Source organism: Bufo gargarizans, chromosome 2 (genome assembly GCF_014858855.1).
Source record: "Bufo gargarizans isolate SCDJY-AF-19 chromosome 2, ASM1485885v1, whole genome shotgun sequence".
NCBI classification, from domain to species: domain Eukaryota; kingdom Metazoa; phylum Chordata; class Amphibia; order Anura; family Bufonidae; genus Bufo; species Bufo gargarizans.
In genome coordinates this window covers 645014956-645030000 of record NC_058081.1, presented here as the reverse complement: position 1 = coordinate 645030000, position 15045 = coordinate 645014956, and positions in this window count along the sequence as shown.

Below are 15045 nucleotides of genomic sequence, written 5' to 3'. Positions count from 1 at the left end.
GTAGTTCTCGAGATGACACTTTAGGGTTTTTGGAGACCTCTTTTAGCATCTTGCGGTCTGCTCTTGGGGTGAACTTGCTGGGGCGACCAGTCCTGGGCATGTTGGCAGTTGTTTTGAAAGCCCTCCACTTGTAGACTATCTTCCGGACAGTGGAATGGCTGATTTCAAAATCTTTTGAGATCTTTTTAAATCCCTTCCCAGACTCATAGGCTGCTACAATCTTTTTTCTGAAGTCCTCTGACAGCTCTTTTGCTCTCACCATGGTGCTCACTCTCACTTCAACAGTCAGGAGCACACCAAACTAAATGTCTGAGGTTTAAATAGGGCAAGCCTCATTCAACATGCAGAGTAACGATCTACTAATTATGTGCACCTGGTGTGATATACCTGTGTGAGATCTGAGCCAATTTAAGAGGGAATACATGTGAGGGTGTCCTATCTTTTTCCTCAGTTAGAATAGGCATTTTTGTAGAATGACATTTACAGAAGATCTTGAAAAGACTTTTCTTCAGTTTTCTTTGTTTAGTTGGATTACTTTAATCTCTCTGTATTGTTGAAACGGAGATGAAATAACCTTTTATTAAAAATGTTACAAAAAACCACATGCTTTCAAAGGGTGTCCTAATTTTTTCACATGACTGTATATGTAATCTACTCACTAAATATCTTATACAATCACTATTAAGTCTGTTATGTGACTCTTGCCCATACCAGTATTTCTTGACTACTATTCCTCCTGGGCGAGCACAGGAATGCACTAGAATGTGCTGGGGTGTGGTGGATAAACCGGTTCAATAAAAGTCAGGTGAAAAGACTGACCATTGATATATCCATCTTCATGTAAATCTTATATTTGCAGTTGTAATTCATTGAATTAACCAGTAGGATAAAAGCAGACTTAAGTCCCAGTCCTGTACAGCTGGTTAATGGCTACTTTGCACAGCAGGCAGACAGCTTTCCCAAGGACATAGGGAGGTATATCTGCCCCCCTGCAGCCCTGATCTCTATTGGCTGGTTTCATACAAGGGTGCACTCTCCAAAATGGGGTCACTTTTTGGAGTTTTTAATTTCTGGGGACCTCAGGATTTTTTTTTACATGTGATATGGCACTTGAAATCCATGCCTGCCAATTCAGTCCTGCCTCAGGGTGTCTTTATCTGTGACATAGCTCCCAAAAAACATTCCAGCAAAAGCTCTACGGCACTCCTGGTGCTCCTTCCCTTGTGAACCCTGCAATGCGCCCATACATCAGTTTCTGAACAAATATGGGGTGATGCCGTATTCAAAAAAAGGGTAATAACATATGGAGTGCATTTTGTCTTGTTACCCCTTGTGAAAGTGAAAAATATTGACCTAAAGCAACTTTTTCTGGAAAAAAATGTAATTTTTCATTTTCACAGCCAAGTTTTTCCTAATTCTATAAAATACCTTGGGGGTAAAAGTGCACACTACACACCTTGAAATATTCCTTGAAGGGTGTCATTTCCAGAATGGGGTCACTTTTCGGGAGTTTCCACTGTATGGGTACCTGAGGGTGTCTTCATATGAGACATAGCTCCCAAAAACCATTCCAGCAAAATCTGCCCTCCAAAAGCCCTACAGTGCTCCTTCCCTCCTGAACCCTGCCATACGCCCATACATCATTTTCTGACCACAAATGGGAGGGTTTTGTAAACTGCAGAATCAGACCTCTTGCACACGACCGTATGGCTTTTTCAGTATTTGCCGGAACAGCTGGCCCCCTTATAGAACAGTACTATCCTTGTTCGTTATGCGGACAATAATAGGACATGTTCTATTTTTTAACAGAACGGAAAAACGGAAATACAGAAACGGAAGGCATATGGAGTACCTTCCGTATTCTTTTTGCGGATCCATTGAAATGAATGGTTCCGTATATGGTTCGTATACGGAACGCAAAAAACGGAACGGAAACGGAAAAGAAAACGTTCGTGTGCAAGAGGCCTCATTGTAACAAATATAGAATTTTGCTTTTAACCCATGCTATACTACAGTAAAAATTGATTAGAATGGAAAATCTGGAAAAACAAATTAAAATTTAGAAATTTCAGTTCTATTTTTCTTTAATTCTTATCGAACACCTAAAGGGTTAACAAAGTTTGCAAAATCAGTTTTGAATAACTTGAGGGGTGTATTATCTAGAATGAAGTCATTTATGGGTGGAAATTTTCAAAAAAAATTTAAGAATTGCTTCTAAAATTCTAAGCCTAACGTCCTAATTTTTTTTAATGACATTTACAAAATGATACAAACATAAAGTAGACATATGGAAAATTTTAAGTAATAACTATTTTTTGAGGTATCACTATCTGCCATAAAAGCAGTGAATTTAGAAAGTGAATTCTTCAAAATTTTGTGTAATTATTGGATTTTTTTATAAATAAAGGTAAAACATGTTGACAAATTTACCACTGTCATGAAGTACAAAGTGTCATGCGAAAACAATCTCAGAATGGCTTGGATAAGGGTTATTGCACACACACGTGTGCGCTCCGTGGCTGTATTGCGGACTGCATTTGCGGATCCGCAATACACAGGCACTGTTCCGTATGCATGGGTCTGGAAATCCGGAGATGCGGAATGGTGCGGAACTGAGGCACGGAACGGAACCCTACGGAAGCACTACAGAGTGCTTCTGTGGGGTTTCGTTCCGGAATTCCGTTCTGCAAAAAGATAGAATATGTCCTATCTTTTTGCAGAACGGCCGTATCGCGGACCCATTAAAGTGAATTGGTCAACGATCCGCTGCAGCTGCCCCGCGGTGGGAGTTGGTGCATTGCGGCCCACAATTTGTGGGCTGCAGCACGGCCACGGGGCGCACACGTTCGTGTGCAAGAGGCCTTACAAAAAGCATTCGAAAGTTATTGCCACATAAAGTGACACATCAGATTCACAAAAATCGACCTTAGATTGGTGAAGGTGAAAAGTGGCTCAGTACTAAAGGGGTCAAGCAATTATCTATATTCGGCAACACTGCATAGCACCACAGAGGTATTATGAGCGTCTCAGGCAGGGCCGGCCTTTGGGGTTTGCGAGCTGTGCGGCCGCACAGGGCGCCATGGCAACAGGGGCGCCCGACGGCCGACACAGCTCGCAGTCGGTCTCTTAAGGCTACAGCAGCCGGCCGGACCTGACCCGAGATTGTGTGAGCGGCAGGGGCGTAGCGTGGGGGGGGGGGGGGGCGGGGGTCCGTTGCCCAGGGCGTAAAATTGCAGGGGGCACCAGGCAGCAAACACTTCAATGAGGGTCATGGGAGCCTAAGGCTCCCGTCCCCTTCGTTCTTCCTCATAGGTTTCAGGCTAGTGGCCTGAAGCCTATGAGGCAGTAGAGCGAGCGTAGTGTCTAGAATGTAGTTGATCCTCGGAGGTATTATGTCAAGGGAAGAGGCAGAGTCTCGTCATCCAGGGGGCGGGGCCTAAAGATGTGCGGGAGATTCTACAGAGCAGGTGCAGAGTCTGCAGGTAAGTAGGTGGCTGAAGGGAGAAGGAATCATCTTTGTACTGGAGACTGTATGTTAGAGGGGTCTGAAGAGAGGGTAGTGGGGGTGATATTATTTACATGGGATTGTATGCTGGAGAGGCTGAAGGCAGGGGGGTGATATTATTTTACATGGGACTGTATGCTGGAGGGGCTAAGGCAGGGAAGTAATGTGTCTTACATGGGACTGTATGCTGAAGGGGCTGAAGGCAGGGGGGGTTGTATCTTACATGGGACTGTATGCTGGAGGAGCTGAAGGCAGGGGGAGTGATGAATTTTACATGGGATTGTGCAAGAAGGGCTGGAAGGCAGGGGTGTGATGTATCTTACATGTGACTGTATGCTGGAGGGGCTGAAGGCAGACGGCAAAGAGAGGAAGTGTGATATTATTTACATAGGACTGAATGTTGGAGGGGCTGAAGGCGGGGAGTGATGTATTTTACATGAGACTGTGCAGTAAGCCGGATTGGGAAAATGCACTCTGACGCCAATAATATGCAATGGCTGGGTCAGGTGTAGGTGATCGTTTATAGTTTTGTTTGTGACACCAATTGCAGCGTGCGCAGGGTACTGTTGCAGGGCCCTTTAAGATGTAATAACTCACGTACCAGGTTAGGAATGCCAGAGTGGTATAATGTCTCTGTGTGGTAATGGCAATAGTGTCAACGGTGTCTCCTACCTGGGTACGGCTGGACTCCTGGATCCTGGCTCACTTGCAATAAAATGAGTGTGTTGCTAATAGGAGTAATTGAGGAATTTAGTAGCAGTAAATGAGATCCAGACCTTTGGTAAAGTTTAAACTGGTCTTTACTTGTTGCAGCATTAATCCAAGTGAGATACAGCATTAGTCTGAAGTCCCAGCAGGTATTGGCAATGTGTGGCAGGAATCTATCTTCTGCTCTATCATGTGCCTAGAGCTCTTTGCAGGATAAGTCGTCTGCTTGTGGCTCTGTAATGTGGCAGGAATTTATCTTCTGCACTGACTATCTTCTGCTGTCTTGGGGACTGACTAGCTGAGGAGGAATCTGGCTTCTCCTGGTCTCTGGACGGTACTCACAGTTGTGCTCACAGGGTATGCTTCTTCCTGGAATACTGGAGGTGGCTGCTTGCTTCTACAAGCTGAGGCTGAAGGCTCAGGCTGGGGATGATCAATTGTCTCAGCCGAGACAAGATCCTGGCTTTGGATCCCTAAATCTGGGAGCTTCTACATGCACAACCTTCCCCTAGCTGGGGTGGCTGGCACACTAACACTAACGTACTTCCCCACCCATGAGGCAGGATGTGGACGCAGCCCATTTCTGCTCACAGAAGGGCGGCTGAACTGGAATGTACTATTCCAGCTCAGAAACACTAAACTGTAGCTTAAGTCCCTGTTAACACATTGCTGCCACCTGCTGGTGAACATGGAAATTACAGCAATATATATGTACAAGGCTTTCAATGCACAATTGTGAGGAAATGTCACAACCAGACAGCTGAGAAGCTCTGACAGAGGCCTTTCAGAACCTCCCCCTTGAGTTCTGTGTTGTGGTATTCAGCTCCTCCTCTCATTAGCATCTCTCAGCTGTTATGTGTTGGACTAATTGTTTCCCTTTAAATTCTTTCCCAGAATGCTTTTCTGGGCGGCTTATATTTCTTCCTGGAGTATGTGTGCTTGCCCATCTGGTTCTCCTCTCCTCCACAAAGTTAAGTGTTACACTGTTATCTGTTATTTTCTGTTTGCTGGATCCCAGGTGACCCTGACTCCCTCCGTGTCTGGTGTAGGGAGCCGGTGGTCGTGTCCCCTCACTAATGTAGGGTGCTCAGGGCTTTATAGTCAAGGTTCGTGGATATGCATACCTCCACCATTTGGATCTATGCATAGGCTGAGCAGCCAGGGAAAGTGCCAGGTCTTCTACAGGGGTTTCCCTTTCGTTCCTTAGCTTTTGGATCCAGCGAGACATTTATGCATGTTGTTTTGCCTTGTTACCTGTACACATTCCGTGACATTATAAGCCGCCAAAACCGTCTTAAGCATGGATCCGGTTTCACTTTTGGCTGAACGCTTCCAGGGTCTTTCATTGGAGGTAGCTGACCTCCGTAAGACTTTTTCTCAGCTTCAAGTGACCGGTTCAGCTTGCGTTCATGGAGCTTGTTCTGAGCCTAAGATCTCGCTCCCGGATACGTTCTCCGGGGGTAGTGAGAATTTTGTGCGTTTTAGAGAGGCTTGCAAACTCCATTTTCGCCTTCTTCCCCATTCTTCTGGTGATGAGGAACGGAGGGTGGGGATCATTATATCGCTGCTCAGGGGTAACGCTCAGTCCTGGGCCTTTTCGCTGCCGGAGGGGGCACGGCCCCTCCGTTCAGTGGATGAATTCTTTTTAGCCCTGGGTCAGATATATGATGATCCGGATCGTATTGCTCTGGCGGAGTCTAGACTACGTCTCCTATGCCAGGGTAAACAATCCGCAGAAATATACTGCTCAGAATTTCGGAGTTGGGCAGCTGATACTGGTTGGAATGATGCTGCACTCCGAAGTCAATTTTGCCATGGTCTTTCAGAGGGATTGAAAGATGCATTTGCCTTTCATGAAAGGCCTATTTCTTTGGACTCTGCTATGTCTCAGGCCGTTCGTATTGACAGGCGTCTTAGAGAGAGAGGAGAGATCTCTCCTTCCTGTCATACTCGGTCCCAGGACTGTGCAGCGGTCCCATTCTCTGCGCAGGGGTCTCAGTCGCTGTCAGCCCCTCATGAGCAGGAGCCCATGCAGTTGGGGTTGATTGCTTCTGACAATAGAAGATTCAGCCCGCATGGGAGGGTTTGTTTTTGTTGTGGAGGTATTAATCATTTGGCAAATATTTGTCCCTCTAGGAGATTCAGGCAGTTCTCTGGGTATAATAAAGAAACAAAGAGGAAAAAATCTTTGAAAAATGTTCCGTCTGTTACTATTGGCAGGATTGAGGCGGAGATTGAAGATTTTCCGTTTGCTTGTAGTTCCCGTTTTGTCCTGCCGGCTAGGGTGGCGCTAGAGAGCAAGAACATTTTTTGTGAGATTTTTGTGGATAGTGGAGCAGCGGTCAATCTCATTGATAATCACTTTGCGATAACTCATGGTTTCCAGGTGTGCGCTTTGAGAAAGGATATTCCTGTATTTGCTATCGATTCCGCTCCACTTTCTCAGAAATCACTAAAGGGCATAGTTCACAATATCCGTTTAATTGTGAGTGATGCTCATGTTGAGGATGTGTCATGTTTCGTCCTTAGCGGTTTGCCCACCCCGCTGGTGTTGGGGCTGCCCTGGCTCACTAAGCATAACCCCACCATTGATTGGCAAGCGAAGCAAATAAATGGTTGGAGTGACTTTTGCAGAGAGAATTGCCTCATGACATCTGTTTCTGAGGTTGCTACTAAGACTATACCATCTTTTCTCTCTGAATTTTCGGATGTCTTCTCTGAGAGTGGAGTTCAGGATTTGCCCCCGCACAGGGAGTACGATTGCCCTATTAATCTCATCCCAGACGCCAAGCTGCCTAAATCTCGTTTATACAATCTTTCCCAACCTGAGAGGATCGCTATGCGTGCTTATATCTCTGAGAGTCTGAGAAAGGGACACATACGACCCTCGAAGTCACCTGTTGCCGCTGGTTTTTTCTTTGTTAAGAAAAAAGATGGTTCTTTAAGACCTTGTCTGGATTTCAGGGAGCTGAACAATATCACAATTCGTGACCCTTATCCGCTTCCTCTGATCCCGGACCTATTTAACCAGGTTGTTGGGGCTAAACTCTTTTCCAAATTAGATTTAAGAGGGGCATACAACCTGGTCAGGGTCAGAGAAGGGGACGAATGGAAGACGGCCTTCAATACCCCTGAGGGCCATTTTGAAAACTTGGTTATGCCTTTTGGTTTGATGAATGCCCCAGCCGTTTTCCAGCATTTCGTGAACAGCATTTTTTATCATTTGATGGGAAAATTTGTATTGGTGTATTTGGATGACATTTTGATTTTTTCTCCCGATTTCAAAACTCATAAGGAACATTTACGTCAGGTCTTGCTCATCCTGCGGGAGAATAAATTATATGCGAAACTGGAAAAATGTGTGTTTGCGGTTCCAGAAATTCAATTTCTGGGGTTTCTTCTCTCCGCTTCTGGTTTTCGCATGGACCCAGAGAAGGTCCGCGCTGTGCTTGAGTGGGAGCTTCCTGAGAATCAAAAGGCGCTGATGCGTTTTTTGGGCTTTGCCAATTATTACAGGAAGTTCATCTTAAATTATTCTTCTATTGTTAAACCACTCACTGATATGACCAGAAAGGGGGTAGATTTTTCTTCTTGGTCAGTAGAGGCGCGTAAGGCTTTTTCTGATATCAAGGAGAGTTTTGCTTCCGCTCCCATCTTGGTGCAACCTGATGTTTCGTTACCCTTCATAGTTGAGGTTGATGCTTCTGAGGTGGGTGTGGGGGCGGTCTTGTCTCAGGGTTCCTCTCCTGCCAATTGGCGACCGTGTGCCTTTTTCTCAAGAAAACTCTCCTCCGCAGAGAGAAATTACGATGTGGGAGATAGGGAATTGTTGGCCATCAAGTTGGCTTTTGAGGAATGGCGCCATTGGCTAGAGGGAGCCAGACACCCTATTACCGTATTTACTGACCATAAAAATCTGGCCTACTTGGAGTCAGCCAAGCGTCTGAACCCGAGACAGGCCAGATGGTCGTTGTTCTTTTCTAGGTTTAATTTTGTTGTCACGTTCCGCCCTGGAGTTAAGAATGTGAAGGCAGATGCCCTGTCACGTTGTTTTCCGGGAGGCGGGAATTTTGAAGACCCGGGTCCCATTTTGGCTGAAGGTGTGGTGGTCTCTGCTCTTTTTCCTGAATTGGAGGCAGAGGTGCAGGCAGCCCAGTCAGAGGCTCCTGATCTTTGTCCTCCTGGGAGGTTGTTTGTGCCTCTCGCTTTAAGACACAAGATTTTTAAAGAACACCACGATACGGTCCTTGCTGGGCACCCGGGGGTAAGAGCCACACTGGATCTCATCGCTCGGAGATTCTGGTGGCCTGCGCTTCGTAAGTCGGTTGAGGGTTTTGTGGCAGCCTGCGAGACTTGCGCTCGTGCCAAAGTCCCTCATTCACGGCCATCAGGTCCTCTCCTTCCCTTACCCATTCCTTCCCGTCCTTGGACACATCTGTCCATGGACTTTATCACGGACCTGCCTCGTTCCTCGGGGAAGACTGTGATTCTGGTGGTGGTGGACCGTTTTAGCAAAATGGTGCATTTCATCCCTCTTCCTGGTTTGCCCAATGCTAAGACGCTGGCGCAGGCATTTGTTGATCACATTGTCAAATTGCACGGTATTCCTTCAGACATAGTCTCTGATAGGGGCACGCAGTTTGTTTCCAGATTCTGGAAGGCTTTCTGTTCTCGCTTGGGGGTTCGGTTGTCATTCTCTTCTGCTTTCCACCCGCAGTCGAATGGCCAGACAGAGCGCGTCAATCAGAATCTGGAGACATATCTGCGCTGTTTTGTGGCGGAGAATCAAGAGGATTGGTGTTCTTTTTTGTCCCTTGCTGAGTTTGCTTTAAATAACCGTCGTCAGGAGTCCTCTGATAAGTCACCATTTTTTGGTGCATATGGGTTTCATCCACAGTTTGGGACTTTCTCGGGAGAGGGGTCTTCTGGTTTACCTGATGAGGACAGATTCTCCTCGTCTTTGTCATCTATTTGGCAAAAGATTCAAGATAATCTAAAGAGCATGACTGAGAGATATAAGCGTGTGGCTGATAAGAGACGTGTGCTTGGTCCGGACCTGAATGTTGGTGATCTGGTGTGGTTGTCTACCAAGAATATCAAATTGAAGGTTCCCTCCTGGAAGTTGGGTCCTAGGTTTATTGGGCCTTACAAAATCCTGTCTGTCATCAATCCTGTTGCATACCGTCTTGATCTTCCTCAGACTTGGAAGATCCATAATGTTTTTCATAAGTCCTTATTGAAACCTTATGTTCAACCCATTGTACCCTCCCCTTTGCCTCCTCCTCCGATTATGGTTGATGGGAATCTTGAATTTCAGGTCTCTAGGATTGTGGATTCTCGTCTTGTCCGCGGTTCTCTTCAGTACCTTGTTCACTGGGAGGGGTATGGTCCTGAGGAGAGGATGTGGGTCTCAGTGACGGACATTAAAGCCTCTCGTCTCATCAAGGCTTTCCATAGGTCCCATCCTGAGAAGGTGGGTTCTGAGTGTCCGGAGTCCACTCGTAGAGGGAGGGGTACTGTCACAACCAGACAGCTGAGAAGCTCTGACAGAGGCCTTTCAGAACCTCCCCCTTGAGTTCTGTGTTGTGGTATTCAGCTCCTCCGCTCATTAGCATCTCTCAGCTGTTATGTGTTGGACTAATTGTTTCCCTTTAAATTCTTTCCCAGAATGCTTTTCTGGGCGGCTTATATTTCTTCCTGGAGTATGTGTGCTTGCCCATCTGGTTCTCCTCTCCTCCACAAAGTTAAGTGTTACACTGTTATCTGTTATTTTCTGTTTGCTGGATCCCAGGTGACCCTGACTCCCTCCGTGTCTGGTGTAGGGAGCCGGTGGTCGTGTCCCCTCACTAATGTAGGGTGCTCAGGGCTTTATAGTCAAGGTTCGTGGATATGCATACCTCCACCATTTGGATCTATGCATAGGCTGAGCAGCCAGGGAAAGTGCCAGGTCTTCTACAGGGGTTTCCCTTTCGTTCCTTAGCTTTTGGATCCAGTGAGACATTTATGCATGTTGTTTTGCCTTGTTACCTGTACACATTCCGTGACATTAAATTACATGAAGTTACACAAGATGACAATGTGAATGCCCTTAACAGGTTGTAGCGGGGTAAAAGAGTTTTGTAACATAACTCTGGGATGTTACAACTGTATGATGGAGGGGCTGAAGGCAGGAGAGTGATGTGTCTTATATGGGACTGTATGTTGGAGGGGCCGAAGGCAGGGGAAGGTTGTATCTTACATGGGACTGTATGCTGGAGGGGCTGAAGGGGGAGCATAATTATTACTATAATACTACAGAGGGGGCCATTATAATATTAATAATAATAATATAGAGAAGGAAATAATAATAATCTAGAGGGGCCAGTATATATTAGAATTATACAGAGGGCATTATAGTTATGGGCGCTACAGGGGAGGGGAGGTCTGTTATCTGAGGATGATAGTAAAGTGAGAAACATTTCTGTGAAACTCTACAGAGACGAGACGCGTCTGAAAGAAGTTATCATGACGGTCCTATCTCCGAATGAAGATGCTGAGGAAAGTCTACATCAGAGGAGAGGTCACTGGATGTAACAGGGGTCCATAGTCTGGAATAGTACATGTTCTGTCTTTTGCGGAATGGACAAACGGATGTGGAAAGCAGACAGATCATCCATGAGCTTTCCACACCCTTATGTCATTTCTGCAAAAAGATAGAACATTTCCTATTCTTGGCGGCAAAATGTGGACCACGGACCCTTTGAAGCCAATGGGTCTGCTGAAAAAAAAAGATGCAATATGGATGTCACCTGCATTTTGTGGGCCGCAAAATACATTTGGTCATGAGCATGAGGCTAAACAGAGACGATTAACCTGACTGAATGTCAATAGGGCTAAACCTTGTGTGGATCAGCCACACATTCCCAGCAATACAAGTACCGTATTTTTCACCTCATAAGACGCACGTGCGTCTTATGGGACGAATACTATTGAGCGCTTCCATTATGGAAGCGTTCATAGTACCGGAGGCCTAGAAAGTGGTGAAGGCTCTGTACTCACAGCTTCCTGGTCCTCGACTGTGAAGGCTGCGCACAGAGTGAGGGCGCTCTGTGACCTCACGCTGTGCGCGCCAGTTCACAGCACAGCCGACAGAGGAGAAGGAAGAATATCGTGGGCGGTGAGGAGCGGCGGCGTCCAGGAGCGGTAAGTACTTTATTTATTTTGTGATCTGAAGCTGGGGTCTGCTGCATTATGGTTGGGGGCTGCATTATGGCTGGGGACTGCATTATGGCTGGGGGCTGATTATATATGACTGGGACTGATTAACATATGACTGGGGGCTGATCACATATGGCTGGGGGGCTGATATGAGGCATGGAGGACGGATATGAAGCATGGGGGTCTCATCTGAGGTCTAATTGGGGGTCTTCTTTATATTGGGCTCTTATCTAAGGTCTTATTAACATTGGGGATCTGATTGGGGCTGAGGTCTGATTAACCGCCTCCGGACCGCCTAACGCAGATGTGCGGTCCGGAGGCGGCAGCCCTGCGCACGACGACGCATATACGCGTCATCTCGCGAGGGCCGGGATTTCCTGTGAACGCGCGCACACAGGCGCGCGCGCTCACAGGAATGGAAGGTAAGCGAGTGGATCTCCAGCCTGCCAGCGGCGATCGCTCGCTGGCAGGCTGGAGATCAGATTTTTTTAACCCCTAACAGGTATATTAGACGCTGTTTTGATAACAGCGTCTAATATACCTGCTACCTGGTCCTCTGGTGGTCCCTTTTGTTAGGATCGACCACCAGAGGACACAGGTAGGTCAGTAAAGTCGCACCAAACACCACACTAAACTACACCCCCCCCCCCGGGTCACTTATTAACCCCTTATGAACCCCTGATCACCCATGATCACCCCATATAAACTCCCTGATCACCGCTCTGTCATTGATCACCCCCCTGTCATTGATCACCCCCTTGTCAGGCTCCGTTCAGACGTCCGTATGATTTTTACGGATCCACGGATACATGGATCGGATCCGCAAAACACATGCGGACGTCTGAATGGAGCCTTACAGGGGGGTGATCAATGACAGGCGGGTGATCACCCATATACACTCCCTGATCACCCCCTGTCATTGATCACCCCCCTGTAAGGCTCCATTCAGACGTCCGTATGATTTTTACGGATCCATGGATACATGGATCGGATCCGCAAAACACATGCGGACGTCTGAATGGAGCCTTACAGGGGGGTGATCAATGACAGGCAGGTGATCACCCATATACACTCCCTGATCACCCCCTGTCATTGATCACCCCCTGTCATTGATCACCCCCCTGTAAGGCTCCATTCAGACGTCCGCATGTGTTTTGCGGATCCGATCCATGTACCCATGGATCCGTAAAAATCATACGGACGTCTGAATGGAGCCTTACAGGGGGGTGATCAATGACAGGGGGGTGATCACCCATATACACTCCCTGATCACCCCCTGTCATTGATCACCCCCCTGTCATTGATCACCCCCCTGTAAGGCTCCATTCAGACGTCCGCATGTGTTTTGCGGATCCGATCCATGTATCCATGGATCCGTAAAAATTATACGGACGTCTGAATGGAGCCTTACAGGGGGGGTGATCAATGACAGGGGGGTGATCACCCTGATCACCCCCTGTCATTGATCACCCCCCTGTAAGGCTCCATTCAGACGTCCGCATGTGTTTTGCGGATCCGATCCATGTATCAGTGGATCCGTAAAATCATACGGACGTCTGAATGGAGCCTTACCAGGGGGGTGATCAATGACAGGGGGGTGATCACCCTGATCACCCCCTGTCATTGATCACCCCCCTGTAAGGCTCCATTCAGACATCCGCATGTGTTTTGCAGATCCGATCCATGTATCCATGGATCCGTAAAAATCATACGGACGTCTGAATGGAGCCTTACAGGAAGGGTGATCAATGACAGGGGGGTGATCACCCTGATCACCCCCTGTCATTGATCACCCCCCTGTAAGGCTCAATTCAGACGTCCGCATGTGTTTTGCGGATCCGATCCATGTATCAGTGGATCCGTAAAAATCATACGGACGTCTGAATGGAGCCTTACATCGGGGGGGGTGATCAATGACAGGGGGGTGATCACCCCATATACACTCCCTGATCACCCCCCTGTCATTGATCACCCCCCTGTCATTGATCACCCCCCCCCCCCCTGTAAGGCTCCATTCAGACATTTTTTTGGCCCAAGTTAGCGGAAATATATATATTTTTTTGTTTGTTTTTTCTTACAAAGTCTCATATTCCACTAACTTGTGTCAAAAAATAAAATCTCACATGAACTCACCATACCCCTCACGGAATCCAAATAAATAAAATTTTTTAGACATTTATATTCCAGACTTCTTCTCACGCTTTAGGGCCCCTAAAAAGCCAGGGCAGTATAAATACCCCACATGTGACCCCATTTCGGAAAGAAGACACCCCAAGGTATTCCGTGAGGGGCATATTGAGTCCATGAAAGATTGAAATTTTTGTCCTAAGTTAGCGGAAAGTGAGACTGTGAGAAAAAAACCAAAAAAAATCAATTTCCGCTAACTTATGCAAAGAAAAAAAAAATTTCTATGAACTCGCCATGCCCCTCATTGAATACCTTGGGGTGTCTTCTTTCCAAAGTGGGGTCACATGTGGGGTATTTATACTGCCCTGGCTTTTTAGGGGCCCGAAAGTGTGAGAAGAAGTCTGGGATCCAAATGTCTAAAAATGCCCTCCTAAAAGGAATTTGGGCCGCTTTGCGCATCTAGGCTGCAAAAAAGTGTCACACATCTGGTATCGCCGTACTCAGGAGAAGTTGGGCAATGTGTTTTGGGGTGTCATTTTACATATACCCATGCTGGGTGAGAAAAATATCTTGGTCAAATGCCAACTTTGTATAAAAAAATGGGAAAAGTTATCTTTTGCCAAGATATTTCTCTCACCCAGCATGGGTATATGTAAAATGACACCTCAAAACACATTCCCCAACTTCTCCTGAGTACGGCGATACCAGATGTGTGACACTTTTTTGCAGCCAAGGTGGGCAAAGGGGCACATATTCCAAAGAGCACCTTTCGGATTTCACAGGCCATTTTTTACAGATTTTGATTGCAAAGTACTTCTCACACATTTGGGCCCCTAAATTGCCAGGGCAGTATAACTACGCCACAAGTGACCCCATTTTGGAAAGAAGACACCCCAAGGTATTCCGTGAGGGGCACAGCGAGTTCCTCGAATTTTTTATTTTTTGTCACAAGTTAGCGGAAAATGATGATTTTTCTTTTTTTTTCTTTTTTCCTTACAAAGTCTCATATTCCACTAACTTGCGACAAAAAATTAAAAATTCTAGGAACTCGCCATGCCCCTCACGGAATACCTTGGGGTGTCTTCTTTCCAAAATGGGGTCACTTGTGGCGTAGTTATTTTGCCCTGGCAATTTAGGGGCCCAAATGTATGAGAAGAACTTTGCAATCAAAATGTGTAAAAAATGGCCGTCGAAATCCGAAAGGTGCACTTTGGAATATGTGCCCCTTTGCCCACCTTGGCTGCAAAAAATTGTCACACATGTGGTATCGCCGTACTCAGGAGAAGTTGGGGAATGTGTTTTGGGGTGTCATTTTACATATACCCATGCTGGGTGAGAAAAATATCTTGGTGAAATGCCAACTTTGTATAAAACAATTGGAAAAGTTGTCTTTTGCCAAGATATTTCTCTCACCCAGCATGGGTATATGTAAAATGACACCCCAAAACACATTCCCCAACTTCTCTTGAGTACGGCGATACCAGATGTGTGACACTTTTTTGCAGCCT